The 19,581-nt window shown below is 36.0% G+C and overlaps 1 gene segment (V, D, J or C); it reads left to right on the top strand.

The window, feature by feature from the left end:
* Positions 1-211: 211 nt before the first annotated feature.
* LOC311140095 (immunoglobulin kappa variable 4-1-like) lies at positions 212-8,077 on the top strand. The segment is given in 4 exons: positions 212-282; positions 507-596; positions 4,399-4,458; positions 7,719-8,077.
* The last annotated feature ends 11,504 nt before the right edge of the window (positions 8,078-19,581 follow it).

Here is a 19,581-nt window from a genome sequence, read left to right as displayed (position 1 = left end):
CATAAATGTTCATATTGAATCACTGATTTACAGTAGAAGTTATTTAAAACATGATAAAATAAATTGTATCATAGTTAACAGTTATGAATGTGGGTCCTTACCAGGAAGACTATTTACATAGGAAACTTTGCATTGGCAGCAAATTCTTCAATGCTCTGGGAGTGTTTATATCCCTGTGAGTTGAACACTTCATGACTGAGAGCTGTCCTTCATGACAACAGAACCCACAACAACCATGACTTTTATCACCATCTTCATCTGGACACTTGCCTTCTACATCAAGTGTAAAGAAAATTAAGTTTCATGTTTGTATAATGAAAAGTAATCAATCTGAGTGAACTGAAGGTTGTTAAGAATGTGTTATTAATTTCTTGATTTTTTTGTTTAAAAAATGAGTTATATCTACACCATCAAAATGAATATCAATGTCAATATTTCTATTCAGAACAATTCATTAATATACGTAATATTTCATTCATTTATTAATTATATTTTTCAGAATCCAGAGGACAGATCACTGTGACTCAGACTCCTGCAGTGAAAGCTGTTCTCCCAGGACAGACAGTCTCTCTGAACTGTAAAACCAGCAGTGCTTGGTAATAACTATCTAGCCTGGTACCAACAGAAACCTGGAGGATCTCCTAAACTCCTTATTTACTATGCTACAACACTTCAGTTTGGGACTCCAACTAGATACAGTGGCAGTGGATCTGGGAGTAACTTCATTCTGACCATCAATGGAATCCAGGCTGAAGCTGCAGGAGATTACTACTGTCAGTGCCTGGGTGTTCACACAGTGATACAGTCGTACAAAAACCTCCCTCAGTCAGACACCACTATGGTAGTTCCAGAGAGCAGCAGGTGAAGCAGGAGACTGGAGACGTCAGAGCTCTGGAGATCTCCCCTTTAGATCAGAGTCAATCAGCAGCATCAGTCCACACACAGACTGCATTTACTGTGCTTTTAGCTTTGATGCCCACTCATCTAAGAACACTTTGCAAAAGGATTTAAAATGTGATAATGTAATTCTGATTAAATCCAAGATTGGAGGACTGCTGACCACAGACTAAACATGTTTTTAAACCTGCTCTTTCAAACTCTCATATGCACTTTGCACTGTTTTAACTTCCATTCATTGTTATGTTATATACTGAGCAAAAATATAAACGCAACATGCAACAATTTCAAAGATTTTACTGAGTTACAGTTCATATAAGGAAATTAGTCAAATGAAATAAATACATTAGGCCCTAATCTATGGATTTCACATGACTGGGAATACAGATATGCATTTGTTGGTCACAGATACCTTTAAAAAAAGGTAGGGGCGTGGATCAGAAATCCAGTCAGTATCTGGTGTGACCACCGTATGTCACATCTCTTTCGCATAGAGTTGATCAGGCTGTTGATTGTGGCCTGTGGAATATTGTCGCACTCCTCTTCAATGGCTCTCTGAAGTTGCTGGATATGGGTGGGAAGTGGTACACGCTGTTGTACACGTTGATCCAGAGCATCCCAAGCAGGCTCAATGGGTGACATGTCTGGTGAGTATGCAGGCCATGGAAGAACTGGGACATTTTCATCTTCCAGGAATTGTGTACAGATGTTTGCGATATGGGTCTGTGCATTATCATGCTGAAACCTGGTGATGGCGGCGGATAAATGGCACCACAATGGGCCTCAGGATCTTGTCACGGTATCTCCGTCCATTCAAATTGCCATCGAATAAAATGCAATTGTGTTCGTTGTCTGTAGCTTATGCCTGCCCATACCATAACCCCACCGCCACCATGGGGCACTCTGTTCTCATTGTTGACATCAGCAAACCGCTCGCCCACATGATGCCATACACATGGTCTGCGGTTGTGAGTCCGGTTAGATGCACTGCCAAATTGGAGGCGGCTTATGTTAGAGAAATGATCTGGCAACAGCTCTGGTGGACATTTCTGCAGTCAGCATGCCAATTGCACACTCCCTCAAAACGTGAGACATCTGTGGCATTGTGTTGTGTGATAAAAACTGTACATTTTAGACTGACCTTTTATTGTCCCCAGCACAAGGTGCACCTGTGTAATGATCCTGCTGTTTAATCTGCTTCTTGATATGCCACACCTACCATACTTCAGTCTGGGACTAGATTCAGTTGCAGTGGATCTGGGAGTGACTTCACTCTGACCATCAGGGGAGTCCAGGCTGAAGATGCAGGAGATTACTACTGTCAGAGTTTCCACTATCCCAATAGTAAACATGTGTTCACACAGTGATACAGAGCCGTACAAAAACCTCCCTCAGTCAGACTGCACAGTGACTGTACTGCTACAGCTGGGACCTACTGCAGGTGCTGAGGGGGAAGAGACAGTGACATGGAACACTGGTCAGTAAGGAGGTCAACTTTGAATATGTTTAGAAAGCATCATCATGATCCCCATCATCATCATCATCATCATCATCATCGTTATCATGGATGTAACTCATTATATTTGTAATGACGTGAAAGTTCACCTAAAACAGTTAGATATTTTGAAACATATTTTTATGTATTTATTTTACCTTTATTTTCCCAGGTTAGTCTTATTGAGATTAAACATCTATTTTATAAGAGAGGCCTGCCCAAAATAGCAGCACACAAAGCTTTACACACAATTTACATCATAAAACACTACAGTTTAAAACCTTACACATTACACATTTAGAAGGCAATAATTATTTGGGGAGATGTGCTGCATCTAGGGGTCAAAACATTGACAGCCCCCCACTTTATTGTCCACCATAGTTTTTACCCTAGCTACAGTAGTCAGTCAAAGAGACGAACTCCTGCAATTTCATGTCCCTTTGAAGCTCCTTCCAGGTGGAAGGGCCAGAGAACTGGAACACTTTTTTTTTACCCAGCTCTGTACAGGACTTAGAAACAGTCAACAAGATACAGTCATGTGTAGACGATAGTTGTCATTTGTCATTTGTCTGTTGGACAATGTAGGTCCATAGGTCAAATGGGAGTTATTACCAGTCCACATGAGAAGCCAAACAAAAGGTGTTATGACCTCAACATTACTTAAAAGTTACAATCACTTCAGCCCCCCAAAAAAGTCCTCATATGGACCTCACAACCAAATATCTGATTTTAATGGAAGTATTAATCTACAGCAAAATATTAACTTTTTGTCATGAGTAGGTTACTGACTGCTAGACCTGTGAATGAGACCTGATGCTGGACTCAACCATGAGACACATGTACACTATCCAAATACACTATCTACACTTCACTATATACACTACACTATCTACACTATCTACATACACTATATACCCTACACTATCTACCCTATATACAGTACACTATCTACATTAAGTATAACACCCATTTTATCTGTCATTAATTACATTACGGCATATCTGTTATGTCTCCCTTCCTGCATCCACCATAGAGGTTAAAACCAGACAGTCCCTCACATGTGGCCCAGTACAGGGTATTTCAGGCAGTGAAACTGTTCAACTGCTAGACTGTTAGCTGTGAGAGTGAAACTGAGATTTGCATAGACAGGGCTGGGTGGTTCTGCTTGTCCCAGAATAGAGCAGTACTGTCACTAGATGTTCACTCTGTCCCCAGGGGGTTGGAGGTAGAGAAGATCTGGAGAAATATAATGAAGAAGTTTACACCACAGGTCGTTGAAAACCATTGCTAAAAATTCTAATTAATAAAATCATATTAAGAATTAAACATTGTAAATATACATATGTTATGGAAAGTAACTGTTTAGCAGTGTGAGTTCTGAGAGCAGATCTTAGAGGTTTATTATCAAATATCACTAATTATTATCACTGGTATTGATGCTACAGTATAACAGGATCATTCAGTTGTAGAAATGATTGCAGAGTATTTGTTGTATCAGATGCCCTTTTAATTCTGTTTGAAAACATGAGAGGAGCTATATGCTACAATGCTAAATTATGAAAGAAGCTGATTGATATAAATTAATATGAAATGTGCTGCCTATTCATGAGATAGTGATCACTGGAATCATGATTAAATCAACTCTTGGGGTTATATTTCAATCAAAACAAGCTTTATTTAAACTCAGAGGCAAGAAGACATGCACAACTTAATCTCAAAATAGTTAATTTAGCACACAGCACTACTCATATTTTTCACTATTATACTTTAACATTCAGCTCTAAAACACTAATGTTTCCAGAACTAACACCACGTGGGGACTCTCTAGACCCCTGCAATGGCTTCTAGACACTACAGTGACTTTTCCGGAAGGCGGCTGAATCACTGGTGTCGTCATGGGCGACCCTGCAGGTGTACACCTCTCCCTCTTCCCAGAGTGCCTTGCTCAGGGTCAAGGTGCTGCTGCGGCTGTAGTGGCCACCCTTCTCTTCTTCTGTGGTGGTCAGGACCCCCTCCTTCACCTCTGCCCCGTCCACCTCCCAGCTCACCATCGCCCCCTGGGGGGAGTAGCCGCTCAGCAGGCAGGCCAATGTGGCCGAGCCCCCGGAGAGCTGCTCAGAGGACGGGGGGAGCAGAGACACTGTGGGCCTGACAGAGGGACCAGCTGGAGGAGAGAAGAGAGGAGGGTCAGCTACTACTACTCTATAATGGAATAATTTAGGAGAGGAGAGGAGAGGAGAGGAGAGGAGAGGAGAGGAGAGGAGAGGAGAGGAGAGGAGAGGAGAGGAGAGGAGAGGAGAGGAGAGGAGAGGAGAGGAGAGGAGAGGAGAGGAGAGGAGAGGATAGGAGAGGAGAGGGTCAGCTACTAATACTACTACTACTACTACTACTACTACTACTACTACTACTACTCTATAACATTAGGAGAGGAGAGGGTAATTTACTCCTGCTACTCTATAATGGAATAGATTAGGAGGAGAGGGGACTGTGTAACACTGTGTTATTAGTGAACAAAACTATTTCAGATCGACATTATACACAGGTTAAACAACTAGCTACAGTAGAGAGGACAATGAAACACTTAATCTTTAAGATCAATGAAAAAAAAAAAAATCTACAATTTAGCCTACCAAGAGCAACAAAACACAGAGGTGGTTTCCCGGACACAGATTAAGCGTAGTCATAGACTAAAAATATATTTAAATGTAGATTCTCCATTGAGCTTGCTTTTTAGTCCTGGACTAGCCTTGATCTGTGTCTGGGAAACCGCCCCTGAATCTATAAGACATGCAGTAAAAAGATATCACATATAGTTTGTATACAGTATTATTTCATATTCACAATGTAAAATCAGACATGAAATCTCCATATCAATTTTGTCAAATCTACTCTGAGACAAAAGCCAAAATGACCTCAAAATACTAATCAAATCTATAGATGAGGTTCCCCTTTAAACCATGTCAGTGTTAACAACTACTATGAATACAATACAAAGTGTTGCTTATATTGTAGAAATAGTAGTTGCTACATCTCGACAGAACAATGAGCTGACATGCAATACTGTGTACCAAATATATTTTTTAATCACGTTAGAATACTTATGGTTTTATTACCACATAAACATGGTGGTATGTGAACAATTTTCTCACTTTGTTGACTCTACCCTCTACCAATCTACCAATCTACCAATCTGTCCACAGAAATCTCTAAAAGGATATAGCCTAAAAGTCTTTCCTCTGGAGAAGATGATAACATCTCATAATGTTGTTTAATAGCATGATTACGTTTACTTTTATGAGAGAAAGAGAAAAAAGGACTTACTTTTCAGCACCAGTTTTGTTCCGCTTCCAAAAGTCCACCACAGTGATTCATTCTGGTGAAGTCGATGTACAAAAACCTCCTTCACACAAGAGTGAGCACCTTCATGCACAGAGCACTCTCAGTACCACCCGAATAGTACTGAAGTACGAGTATAATACAATAGGGCCTGATAGTACTGAAGTACTAGGTTAATACAATAGGGACTGATAGTACTGAAGTACTAGTATAATATAATAGGGACTGATAGTACTGAAGTACTAGTATAATACAATAGGGAATGACCTTCCTGAAGAACTAGTATAATACAATAGGGACTGATAGTACTGAAGTACTAGTATAATACAATAGGGACTGATAGTACTGAAGTACTAGTATAATACAATAGGGCCTGATAGTACTGAAGTACTAGGATAATACAATAGGGACTGATAGTACTGAAGTACTAGTATAATACAACAGGGACTGATAGTACTGAAGTACTAGTATAATATAATAGGGACTGATAGTACTGAAGTACTAGTATAATACAATAGGGAATGACATTCCTGAAGAAATAGTATAATACAATAGGGACTGATAGTACTGAAGTACTAGTATAATACAATAGGGACTGATAGTACTGAAGTACTAGTATAATACAATAGGGAAGACAGTCCTGAAGAACTAGTATAATACAATAGGGACTGATAGTACTGAAGTACTAATATAATACAATATGGACTGATAGTATTGAAGTTTTAGTATAATACAACAGGGACTAATAGTCCTGAAGTACTAGTATAATATAATAGGGACTGATAGTACTGAAGTACTAGTATAATACAATAGGGAATGACAGCCCTGAAGAACTAGTATAATACAATAGGGACTGATAGTACTGAAGTACTAGTATAATACAATAGGGAATGACAGTCCTGATGAACTAGTATAATACAATAGGGACTGATAGTACTGAAGTACTAGTATAATACAATGTGGACTGATAGTACTGAAGTGCTCGTATAATACAATAGGGACTGATTGTCCTGAAGTACTAGTATAATATAATAGGGACTGATAGTACTGAAGTACTAGTATAATACAATAGGGAATGACAGTCCTGAAGAACTAGTATAATACAATAGGGACTGATAGTACTGAAGTACTAGTATAATACAATAGGGAATGACAGTCCTGATGAACTAGTATAATACAATAGGGACTGATAGTACTGAAGTACTAGTATAATACAATGTGGACTGATAGTACTGAAGTGCTCGTATAATACAATAGGGAATGATAGTACTGAAGTACAAGTATAATACAATAGGGACTGATAGTCCTGAAGTACTTGTATAATACAATAGGGACTGATAGTCCTGGGTTATGAGTAAATCCATTGAAGAATGCAGATAATTAAGTTTAATCTTGGATCACTGATTTACATTTAAAATATGATAACATAATTTGATAACATAAATCAAATCAAATCAAATTTTATTTGTCACATACACGTGTTTACCAGATGTTATAGCAGGTGTAGCGAAATGCTTGTGCTTCTAGCTCCGACAGTGCAGTAATATCTAACAAGTAATATCTAACAATTTCACAACATATAACCAATACACACAAAACTAGTAAGGAATGGGATTTAAGAATATATACATATATGTATCTGTTATGAATGTGGGTCCTTACCAAGAAAACAATTTACATAGAACACTTTGCATTGGCAGCACATGCTTCAGTGGTCTGGGAGTGTTTTTATAGCCCTGTAAGGTTAACGCTTCATGACTGAGAGCTGTCCTTCTGAAAACAGAACTTCAACAATGACTTTGATCATTGAGCTTCTTGTGGATATTGATGTTCTTAGTTCAGGGTAAGACAATTGAATATCATAATCTTCAAATTGTTTTACTTATCAAAATATTAAATCTAAATTGCCTCTGCCTCGACAGATTGACATTCATGAAAATGTACATAAAACAAACACATTTCAAAATATTCTTAAATGTCTCTGTTTCAGAATCCAGAGGACAGGTCACTGTGACTCAGACTCAGTGAAAGTTGTTGTCCCAGGACAGACATGTATTATAAACTGTAAAACCAGTGCAAATGTAGCTAATGCATGTCCTGGGGATTATACCTGTATGTCCTGGTACCACCAGAAACCTGGAGAAGCTCCTAAACTCCTTATTTACTATGCTACAACACTTCAGTCTGGGACTCCATCTAGATTCAGTGGCAGTGGATCTGGGAGTGACTTCACTCTGACCATCAGTGGAGTCCAGGCTGAAGATGCAGGAGATTACTACTGTCAGAGTGAACACAGGGGTTATGTGTTCACACAGTGATACAGAGCCGTACAAAAACCTCCCTCAGTCAGACTGCACAGTGACTGTACTGCTACAGCTGGGACCTACTGCAGGTGCTGAGGGGGAAGAGACATTGACATGGAACACTGGTGACGTGACGATGTGGTTAGAAAGGAATCATTCAGATCACATTACCACCTTCATCATTAACATCATCATGGTTATGACTGATAGTATTTGTCATGGGCTCAAAGTGTATATAAAAGTGATTTGAAGTTTTGAAACACAATACCTGTCCATATGCAAAGTAAGATCTACAGAAGTTAAACAAAAAGTGTTATGACATCAACATTACTTCAAAGTTAGAATCACTTCAGCACCTAAAACAAGTTCTCATTTGGACGTCAACCAAATGTCTAATTTAAATGGATGTGATCTTCAAGCATTATATTAACTATTTTGATGAGCAGGTTACTGACTGTTAGATCTGTGAACGAGACATCATGCTGGGCTCAAACATGAGACATATGTACACTACTGGTGGGAGGAGCTATAGGATGGAATGGCTCATTGTAATGCCTGAAATGGAATAAATGTTGTGTTTGATATCATTCCATTTATTCCATTCCAGCCATTACAATGATCCCGTCCTCCTATTGCTCCTCCCACCAGCCTCCTTTGCACTATATACACTATGCACATAATACTCATATTATCTGTCATTATTTACATGATGGCATATCTATTGTGTGTCCCTCCCTGAATCCACCACAGAGGTTAAAACCAGTCCAACCCCTCACATCTGGCCCAATCCAGTGTATTTCAGGCAGTTCAACTGTTCAACTGCTACACTGGTAGCTGTGGGAGTGAAACTGAGATTTGCATAGACAGGGCTGGGTGGTTCTGTTTGTCCCAGAAAAGAGCAGCACTGTCACAAGATGTTCACTCTGTTCCCAGGGGGTTGGAGGTAGAGAATACTCTATGGGGCGGCAGGTAGCTTAGTGGTTAAGAGCGTTGTGCCAGGAATCGAAAGGTTGCTGGTTCTAGGTGAAACATATCCTGTTAACATTGTAGAATCTAGACCTCTCCTGTTAATCTGTTAACATTGTAGTATCTAGACCTCTCCTGTTAATCTGTTAACATTGTAATATCTAGATCTCTACTGTTAATCTGTTAACATTGTAGTATCTAGACCTCTCCTGTTAATCTGTTGACATTGTAGAATCTAGACCTCTCCTGTTAATCTGTTAACATTGTAATATCTAGACACCTCCTGTTAATCTGTTAACATTGTAGTATCTAGACCTCTCCTGTTAATCTATTAACATTGCAGTATCTAGACCTCTCCTGTTAATCTGTTAACATTGTAATATCTAGACATCTCCTGTTAATCTGTTAACATTGTAGTATCTAGACCTCTCCTGTTAATCTGTTAACATTGTAGTATCTATACCTCTAATTTTAATCTCTTAACATTGTAGTATTTAGAACTCTCCTGTTAATCTGTTAACATTGTAGTATCTAGACCTCTCTTGTTAATCTCTTAACATTGTAGTATCTAGACCTCTCCTTTTAATCTGTTAACATTGTAGTATCTAGACCTCTTCTGTTAATCTGTTAACATTGTAGTATCTAGACCTCTCCTTTTAATCTGTTGACATTGTAGTATATAGACCTCTCATGTTAATCTGTTAAGATTGTAGTATCTAGACCTCTCCTGTTAATCTGTTAACATTGTAATATCTAGACCTCTCCTGTTAATCTGTTAACGTTGTAGTATCTAGACCTCCTGTTAATCTGTTAACATTGTGGTATCTAGACCTCTAATTTTAATCTCTTAACATTGTAGTATCTAGACCTCTCCTTTTAATCTGTCAACATTGTAGTATCTTGACATCTCCTTTTAATCTGTTAACATTGTAGTATCTAGACCTCTCCTGTTAATCTATTAACATTGTAGTATCTAGACCTCTCCTGTTAATCTTTTAACATTGTAATATCTAGACATCTCCTGATAATCTGTTAACATTGTAGTATCTAGACCTCTCCTGTTAATCTGTTAACATTGTAGTATCTAGACCTCCAATTTTAATCTCTTAACATTGTAGTATCCAGACATCTCCTTTTAATCTGTTAACATTGTAGTATCTAGACCTCTCCTGTTAATCTGTTAACATTGTAGTATCTAGACCTCTCCTTTTAATCTCTTAACATTGTAGTATCTAGACCTCTCCTGTTAATCTGTTAACATTGTAGTATCTAGACCTCTCCTTTTAATCTGTTGACATTGTAGTATATAGACCTCTCATGTTAATCTGTTAACATTGTTGTATCTAGACCTCTCCTGTTAATCTGTTAACATTGTAGTATCTAGACCTCTCCTGTTAATCTGTTGACATTGTAGAATCTAGACCTCTCCTGTTAATCTGTTAACATTGTAATATCTAGACATCTCCTGTTAATCTGTTAACATTGTAGTATCTAGACCTCTCCTGTTAATCTGTTAACATTGTAGTATCTATACCTCTAATTTTAATCTCTTAACATTGTAGTATTTAGACCTCTCCTGTTAATCTGTTAACATTGTAGTATCTAGACCTCTAATGTTAATCTCTTAACATTGTAGTATCTAGACCTCTCCTTTTAATCTGTTAACATTGTAGTATCTAGACCTCTCCTGTTAATCTGTTAACATTGTAGTATCTAGGCCTCTCCTTTTAATCTGTTGACATTGTAGTATATAGACCTCTCATGTTAATCTGTTAAGATTGTAGTATCTAGACCTCTCCTGTTAATCTGTTAACATTGTAATATCTAGACCTCTCCTGTTAATCTGTTAACGTTGTAGTATCTAGACCTCCTGTTAATCTGTTAACATTGTGGTATCTAGACCTCTAATTTTAATCTCTTAACATTGTAGTATCTAGACCTCTCCTTTTAATCTGTCAACATTGTAGTATCTTGACATCTCCTTTTAATCTGTTAACATTGTAGTATCTAGACCTCTCCTGTTAATCTATTAACATTGTAGTATCTAGACCTCTCCTGTTAATCTGTTAACATTGTAATATCTAGACATCTCCTGATAATCTGTTAACATTGTAGTATCTAGACCTCTCCTGTTAATCTGTTAACATTGTAGTATCTAGACCTCCAATTTTAATCTCTTAACATTGTAGTATCCAGACATCTCCTTTTAATCTGTTAACATTGTAGTATCTAGACCTCTCCTGTTAATCTGTTAACATTGTAGTATCTAGACGTCTCCTTTTAATCTCTTAACATTGTAGTATCTAGACCTCTCCTGTTAATCTGTTAACATTGTAGTATCTAGACCTCTCCTTTTAATCTGTTGACATTGTAGTATATAGACCTCTCATGTTAATCTGTTAACATTGTTGTATCTAGACCTCTCCTGTTAATCTGTTAACATTGTAGTATCTAGACCTCTCCTGTTAATCTGTTGACATTGTAGAATCTAGACCTCTCCTGTTAATCTGTTAACATTGTAATATCTAGACATCTCCTGTTAATCTGTTAACATTGTAATATCTAGACCTCTCCTGTTAATCTGTTAACGTTGTAGTATCTAGACCTCCTGTTAATCTGTTAACATTGTGGTATCTAGACCTCTAATTTTAATCTCTTAACATTGTAGTATCTAGACCTCTCCTTTTAATCTGTCAACATTGTAGTATCTTGACATCTCCTTTTAATCTGTTAACATTGTAGTATCTAGACCTCTCCTGTTAATCTATTAACATTGTAGTATCTAGACCTCTCCTGTTAATCTGTTAACATTGTAATATCTAGACATCTCCTGTTAATCTGTTGACATTGTAGAATCTAGACCTCTCCTGTTAATCTGTTAACATTGTAATATCTAGACATCTCCTGTTAATCTGTTAACATTGTAGTATCTAGACCTCTCCTGTTAATCTGTTAACATTGTAGTATCTATACCTCTAATTTTAATCTCTTAACATTGTAGTATTTAGACCTCTCCTGTTAATCTGTTAACATTGTAGTATCTAGACCTCTAATGTTAATCTCTTAACATTGTAGTATCTAGACCTCTCCTTTTAATCTGTTAACATTGTAGTATCTAGACCTCTCCTGTTAATCTGTTAACATTGTAGTATCTAGGCCTCTCCTTTTAATCTGTTGACATTGTAGTATATAGACCTCTCATGTTAATCTGTTAAGATTGTAGTATCTAGACCTCTCCTGTTAATCTGTTAACATTGTAATATCTAGACCTCTCCTGTTAATCTGTTAACGTTGTAGTATCTAGACCTCCTGTTAATCTGTTAACATTGTGGTATCTAGACCTCTAATTTTAATCTCTTAACATTGTAGTATCTAGACCTCTCCTTTTAATCTGTCAACATTGTAGTATCTTGACATCTCCTTTTAATCTGTTAACATTGTAGTATCTAGACCTCTCCTGTTAATCTATTAACATTGTAGTATCTAGACCTCTCCTGTTAATCTGTTAACATTGTAATATCTAGACATCTCCTGATAATCTGTTAAAATTGTAGTATCTAGACCTCTCCTGTTAATCTGTTAACATTGTAGTATCTAGACCTCCAATTTTAATCTCTTAACATTGTAGTATCCAGACATCTCCTTTTAATCTGTTAACATTGTAGTATCTAGACATCTCCTGTTAATCTGTTAACATTGTAGTATCTAGACGTCTCCTTTTAATCTCTTAACATTGTAGTATCTAGACCTCTCCTGTTAATCTGTTAACATTGTAGTATCTAGACCTCTCCTTTTAATCTGTTGACATTGTAGTATATAGACCTCTCATGTTAATCTGTTAACATTGTTGTATCTAGACCTCTCCTGTTAATCTGTTAACATTGTAGTATCTAGACCTCTCCTGTTAATCTGTTGACATTGTAGAATCTAGACCTCTCCTGTTAATCTGTTAACATTGTAATATCTAGACATCTCCTGTTAATCTGTAAACATTGTAATATCTAGACCTCTCCTGTTAATCTGTTAACGTTGTAGTATCTAGACCTCCTGTTAATCTGTTAACATTGTGGTATCTAGACCTCTAATTTTAATCTCTTAACATTGTAGTATCTAGACCTCTCCTTTTAATCTGTCAACATTGTAGTATCTTGACATCTCCTTTTAATCCGTTAACATTGTAGTATCTAGACCTCTCCTGTTAATCTATTAACATTGTAGTATCTAGACCTCTCCTGTTAATCTGTTAACATTGTAATATCTAGACATCTCCTGATAATCTGTTAACATTGTAGTATCTAGACCTCTCCTGTTAATCTGTTAACATTGTAGTATCTAGACCTCCAATTTTAATATCTTAACATTGTAGTATCCAGACATCTCCTTTTAATCTGTTAACATTGTAGTATCTAGACCTCTCCTGTTAATCTGTTAACATTGTAGTATCTAGACGTCTCCTTTTAATCTCTTAACATTGTAGTATCTAGACCTCTCCTGTTAATCTGTTAACATTGTAGTATCTAGACCTCTCCTTTTAATCTGTTGACATTGTAGTATATAGACCTCTCATGTTAATCTGTTAACATTGTTGTATCTAGACCTCTCCTGTTAATCTGTTAACATTGTAGTATCTAGACCTCTCCTGTTAATCTGTTGACATTGTAGAATCTAGACCTCTCCTGTTAATCTGTTAACATTGTAATATCTAGACATCTCCTGATAATCTGTTAACATTGTAGTATCTAGACCTCTCCTGTTAATCTGTTAACATTGTAGTATCTAGACCTCCAATTTTAATCTCTTAACATTGTAGTATCCAGACATCTCCTTTTAATCTGTTAACATTGTAGTATCTAGACCTCTCCTGTTAATCTGTTAACATTGTAGTATCTAGACGTCTCCTTTTAATCTCTTAACATTGTAGTATCTAGACCTCTCCTGTTAATCTGTTAACATTGTAGTATCTAGACCTCTCCTTTTAATCTGTTGACATTGTAGTATATAGACCTCTCATGTTAATCTGTTAACATCGTTGTATCTAGACCTCTCCTGTTAATCTGTTAACATTGTAGTATCTAGACCTCTCCTGTTAATCTGTTGACATTGTAGAATCTAGACCTCTCCTGTTAATCTGTTAACATTGTAATATCTAGACATCTCCTGTTAATCTGTTAACATTGTAATATCTAGACCTCTCCTGTTAATCTGTTAACGTTGTAGTATCTAGACCTCCTGTTAATCTGTTAACATTGTGGTATCTAGACCTCTAATTTTAATCTCTTAACATTGTAGTATCTAGACCTCTCCTTTTAATCTGTCAACATTGTAGTATCTTGACATCTCCTTTTAATCTGTTAACATTGTAGTATCTAGACCTCTCCTGTTAATCTATTAACATTGTAGTATCTAGACCTCTCCTGTTAATCTGTTAACATTGTAATATCTAGACATCTCCTGTTAATCTGTTGACATTGTAGAATCTAGACCTCTCCTGTTAATCTGTTAACATTGTAATATCTAGACATCTCCTGTTAATCTGTTAACATTGTAGTATCTAGACCTCTCCTGTTAATCTGTTAACATTGTAGTATCTATACCTCTAATTTTAATCTCTTAACATTGTAGTATTTAGACCTCTCCTGTTAATCTGTTAACATTGTAGTATCTAGACCTCTAATGTTAATCTCTTAACATTGTAGTATCTAGACCTCTCCTTTTAATCTGTTAACATTGTAGTATCTAGACCTCTCCTGTTAATCTGTTAACATTGTAGTATCTAGGCCTCTCCTTTTAATCTGTTGACATTGTAGTATATAGACCTCTCATGTTAATCTGTTAAGATTGTAGTATCTAGACCTCTCCTGTTAATCTGTTAACATTGTAATATCTAGACCTCTCCTGTTAATCTGTTAACGTTGTAGTATCTAGACCTCCTGTTAATCTGTTAACATTGTGGTATCTAGACCTCTAATTTTAATCTCTTAACATTGTAGTATCTAGACCTCTCCTTTTAATCTGTCAACATTGTAGTATCTTGACATCTCCTTTTAATCTGTTAACATTGTAGTATCTAGACCTCTCCTGTTAATCTATTAACATTGTAGTATCTAGACCTCTCCTGTTAATCTGTTAACATTGTAATATCTAGACATCTCCTGATAATCTGTTAACATTGTAGTATCTAGACCTCTCCTGTTAATCTGTTAACATTGTAGTATCTAGACCTCCAATTTTAATCTCTTAACATTGTAGTATCCAGACATCTCCTTTTAATCTGTTAACATTGTAGTATCTAGACCTCTCCTGTTAATCTGTTAACATTGTAGTATCTAGACGTCTCCTTTTAATCTCTTAACATTGTAGTATCTAGACCTCTCCTGTTAATCTGTTAACATTGTAGTATCTAGACCTCTCCTTTTAATCTGTTGACATTGTAGTATATAGACCTCTCATGTTAATCTGTTAACATTGTTGTATCTAGACCTCTCCTGTTAATCTGTTAACATTGTAGTATCTAGACCTCTCCTGTTAATCTGTTGACATTGTAGAATCTAGACCTCTCCTGTTAATCTGTTAACATTGTAATATCTAGACATCTCCTGTTAATCTGTTAACATTGTAATATCTAGACCTCTCCTGTTAATCTGTTAACGTTGTAGTATCTAGACCTCCTGTTAATCTGTTAACATTGTGGTATCTAGACCTCTAATTTTAATCTCTTAACATTGTAGTATCTAGACCTCTCCTTTTAATCTGTCAACATTGTAGTATCTTGACATCTCCTTTTAATCTGTTAACATTGTAGTATCTAGACCTCTCCTGTTAATCTATTAACATTGTAGTATCTAGACCTCTCCTGTTAATCTGTTAACATTGTAATATCTAGACATCTCCTGATAATCTGTTAACATTGTAGTATCTAGACCTCTCCTGTTAATCTGTTAACATTGTAGTATCTAGACCTCCAATTTTAATATCTTAACATTGTAGTATCCAGACATCTCCTTTTAATCTGTTAACATTGTAGTATCTAGACCTCTCCTGTTAATCTGTTAACATTGTAGTATCTAGACGTCTCCTTTTAATCTCTTAACATTGTAGTATCTAGACCTCTCCTGTTAATCTGTTAACATTGTAGTATCTAGACCTCTCCTTTTAATCTGTTGACATTGTAGTATATAGACCTCTCATGTTAATCTGTTAACATTGTTGTATCTAGACCTCTCCTGTTAATCTGTTAACATTGTAGTATCTAGACCTCTCCTGTTAATCTGTTGACATTGTAGAATCTAGACCTCTCCTGTTAATCTGTTAACATTGTAATATCTAGACATCTCCTGATAATCTGTTAACATTGTAGTATCTAGACCTCTCCTGTTAATCTGTTAACATTGTAGTATCTAGACCTCCAATTTTAATCTCTTAACATTGTAGTATCCAGACATCTCCTTTTAATCTGTTAACATTGTAGTATCTAGACCTCTCCTGTTAATCTGTTAACATTGTAGTATCTAGACGTCTCCTTTTAATCTCTTAACATTGTAGTATCTAGACCTCTCCTGTTAATCTGTTAACATTGTAGTATCTAGACCTCTCCTTTTAATCTGTTGACATTGTAGTATATAGACCTCTCATGTTAATCTGTTAACATCGTTGTATCTAGACCTCTCCTGTTAATCTGTTAACATTGTAGTATCTAGACCTCTCCTGTTAATCTGTTGACATTGTAGAATCTAGACCTCTCCTGTTAATCTGTTAACATTGTAATATCTAGACATCTCCTGTTAATCTGTTAACATTGTAATATCTAGACCTCTCCTGTTAATCTGTTAACGTTGTAGTATCTAGACCTCCTGTTAATCTGTTAACATTGTGGTATCTAGACCTCTAATTTTAATCTCTTAACATTGTAGTATCTAGACCTCTCCTTTTAATCTGTCAACATTGTAGTATCTTGACATCTCCTTTTAATCTGTTAACATTGTAGTATCTAGACCTCTCCTGTTAATCTATTAACATTGTAGTATCTAGACCTCTCCTGTTAATCTGTTAACATTGTAATATCTAGACATCTCCTGATAATCTGTTAACATTGTAGTATCTAGACCTCTCCTGTTAATCTGTTAACATTGTAGTATCTAGACCTCCAATTTTAATATCTTAACATTGTAGTATCCAGACATCTCCTTTTAATCTGTTAACATTGTAGTATCTAGACCAATCCTGTTAATCTGTTAACATTGTAGTATCTAGACGTCTCCTTTTAATCTCTTAACATTGTAGTATCTAGACCTCTCCTGTTAATCTGTTAACATTGTAGTATCTAGACCTCTCCTTTTAATCTGTTGACATTGTAGTATATAGACCTCTCATGTTAATCTGTTAACATTGTTGTATCTAGACCTCTCCTGTTAATCTGTTAACATTGTAGTATCTAGACCTCTCCTGTTAATCTGTTGACATTGTAGAATCTAGACCTCTCCTGTTAATCTGTTAACATTGTAATATCTAGACATCTCCTGTTAATCTGTTAACATTGTAGTATCTAGACCTCTCCTGTTAATCTGTTAACATTGTAGTATTATTCCTCTAATTTTAATCTCTTAACATTGCAGTATTTAGACCTCTCCTGTTAATCTGTTAACATTGTAGTATCTAGACCTCTAATGTTAATCTCTTAAATTTGTAGTATCTAGACCTCTCCTTTTAATCTGTTAACATTGTAGTATCTAGACCTCTCCTGTTAATCTGTTAACATTGTAGTATCTAGACCTCTCCTTTTAATCTGTTGACATTGTAGTATATAGACCTCTCATGTTAATCTGTTAAGATTGTAGTATCTAGACCTCTCCTGTTAATCTGTTAACATTGTAATATCTAGACCTCTCCTGTTAATCTGTTAACGTTGTATTATCTAGACCTCCTGTTAATCTGTTAACATTGTGGTATCTAGACCTCTAATTTTAATCTCTTAACATTGTAGTATCTAGACCTCTCCTTTTAATCTGTCAACATTGTAGTATCTTGACATCTCCTTTTAATCTGTTAACATTGTAGTATCTAGACCTCTCCTGTTAATCTATTAACATTGTAGTATCTAGACCTCTCCTGTTAATCTGTTAACATTGTAATATCTAGACATCTCCTGATAATCTGTTAACATTGTAGTATCTAGACCTCTCCTGTTAATCTGTTAACATTGTAGTATCTAGACCTCCAATTTTAATATCTTAACATTGTAGTATCCAGACATCTCCTTTTAATCTGTTAACATTGTAGTATCTAGACCTCTCCTGTTAATCTGTTAACATTGTAGTATCTAGACGTCTCCTTTTAATCTCTTAACATTGTAGTATCTAGACCTCTCCTGTTAATCTGTTAACATTGTAGTATCTAGACCTCTCCTTTTAATCTGTTGACATTGTAGTATATAGACCTCTCATGTTAATCTGTTAACATTGTTGTATCTAGACCTCTCCTGTTAATCTGTTAACATTGTAGTATCTAGACCTCTCCTGTTAATCTGTTGACATTGTAGAATCTAGACCTCTCCTGTTAATCTGTTAACATTGTAATATCTAGACATCTCCTGATAATCTGTTAACATTGTAGTATCTAGACCTCTCCTGTTAATCTGTTAACATTGTAGTATCTAGACCTCCAATTTTAATCTCTTAACATTGTAGTATCCAGACATCTCCTTTTAATCTGTTAACATTGTAGTATCTAGACCTCTCCTGTTAATCTGTTAACATTGTAGTATCTAGACGTCTCCTTTTAATCTCTTAACATTGTAGTATCTAGACCTCTCCTGTTAATCTGTTAACATTGTAGTATCTAGACCTCTCCTTTTAATCTGTTGACATTGTAGTATATAGACCTCTCATGTTAATCTGTTAACATCGTTGTATCTAGACCTCTCCTGTTAATCTGTTAACATTGTAGTATCTAGACCTCTCCTGTTAATCTGTTGACATTGTAGAATCTAGACCTCTCCTGTTAATCTGTTAACATTGTAATATCTAGACCTCTCCTGTTAATCTGTTAACGTTGTAGTATCTAGACCTCCTGTTAATCTGTTAACATTGTGGTATCTAGACCTCTAATTTTAATCTCTTAACATTGTAGTATCTAGACCTCTCCTTTTAATCTGTCAACATTGTAGTATCTTGACATCTCCTTTTAATCTGTTAACATTGTAGTATCTAGACCTCTCCTGTTAATCTATTAACATTGTAGTATCTAGACCTCTCCTGTTAATCTGTTAACATTGTAATATCTAGACATCTCCTGTTAATCTGTTAAGATTGTAGTATCTAGACCTCTCCTGTTAATCTGTTAACATTGTAATATCTAGACCTCTCCTGTTAATCTGTTAACGTTGTAGTATCTAGACCTCCTGTTAATCTGTTAACATTGTGGTATCTAGACCTCTAATTTTAATCTCTTAACATTGTAGTATCTAGACCTCTCCTTTTAATCTGTCAACATTGTAGTATCTTGACATCTCCTTTTAATCTGTTAACATTGTAGTATCTAGACCTCTCCTGTTAATCTATTAACATTGTAGTATCTAGACCTCTCCTG

Source organism: Coregonus lavaretus (genome assembly GCF_964263955.1).
Source record: "Coregonus lavaretus genome assembly, chromosome: 13".
Taxonomy (NCBI): Eukaryota; Metazoa; Chordata; class Actinopteri; order Salmoniformes; family Salmonidae; genus Coregonus; species Coregonus lavaretus.
Note: the sequence above shows the minus strand (reverse complement) of the source record. Positions and strands in the feature narration are given on the sequence as shown.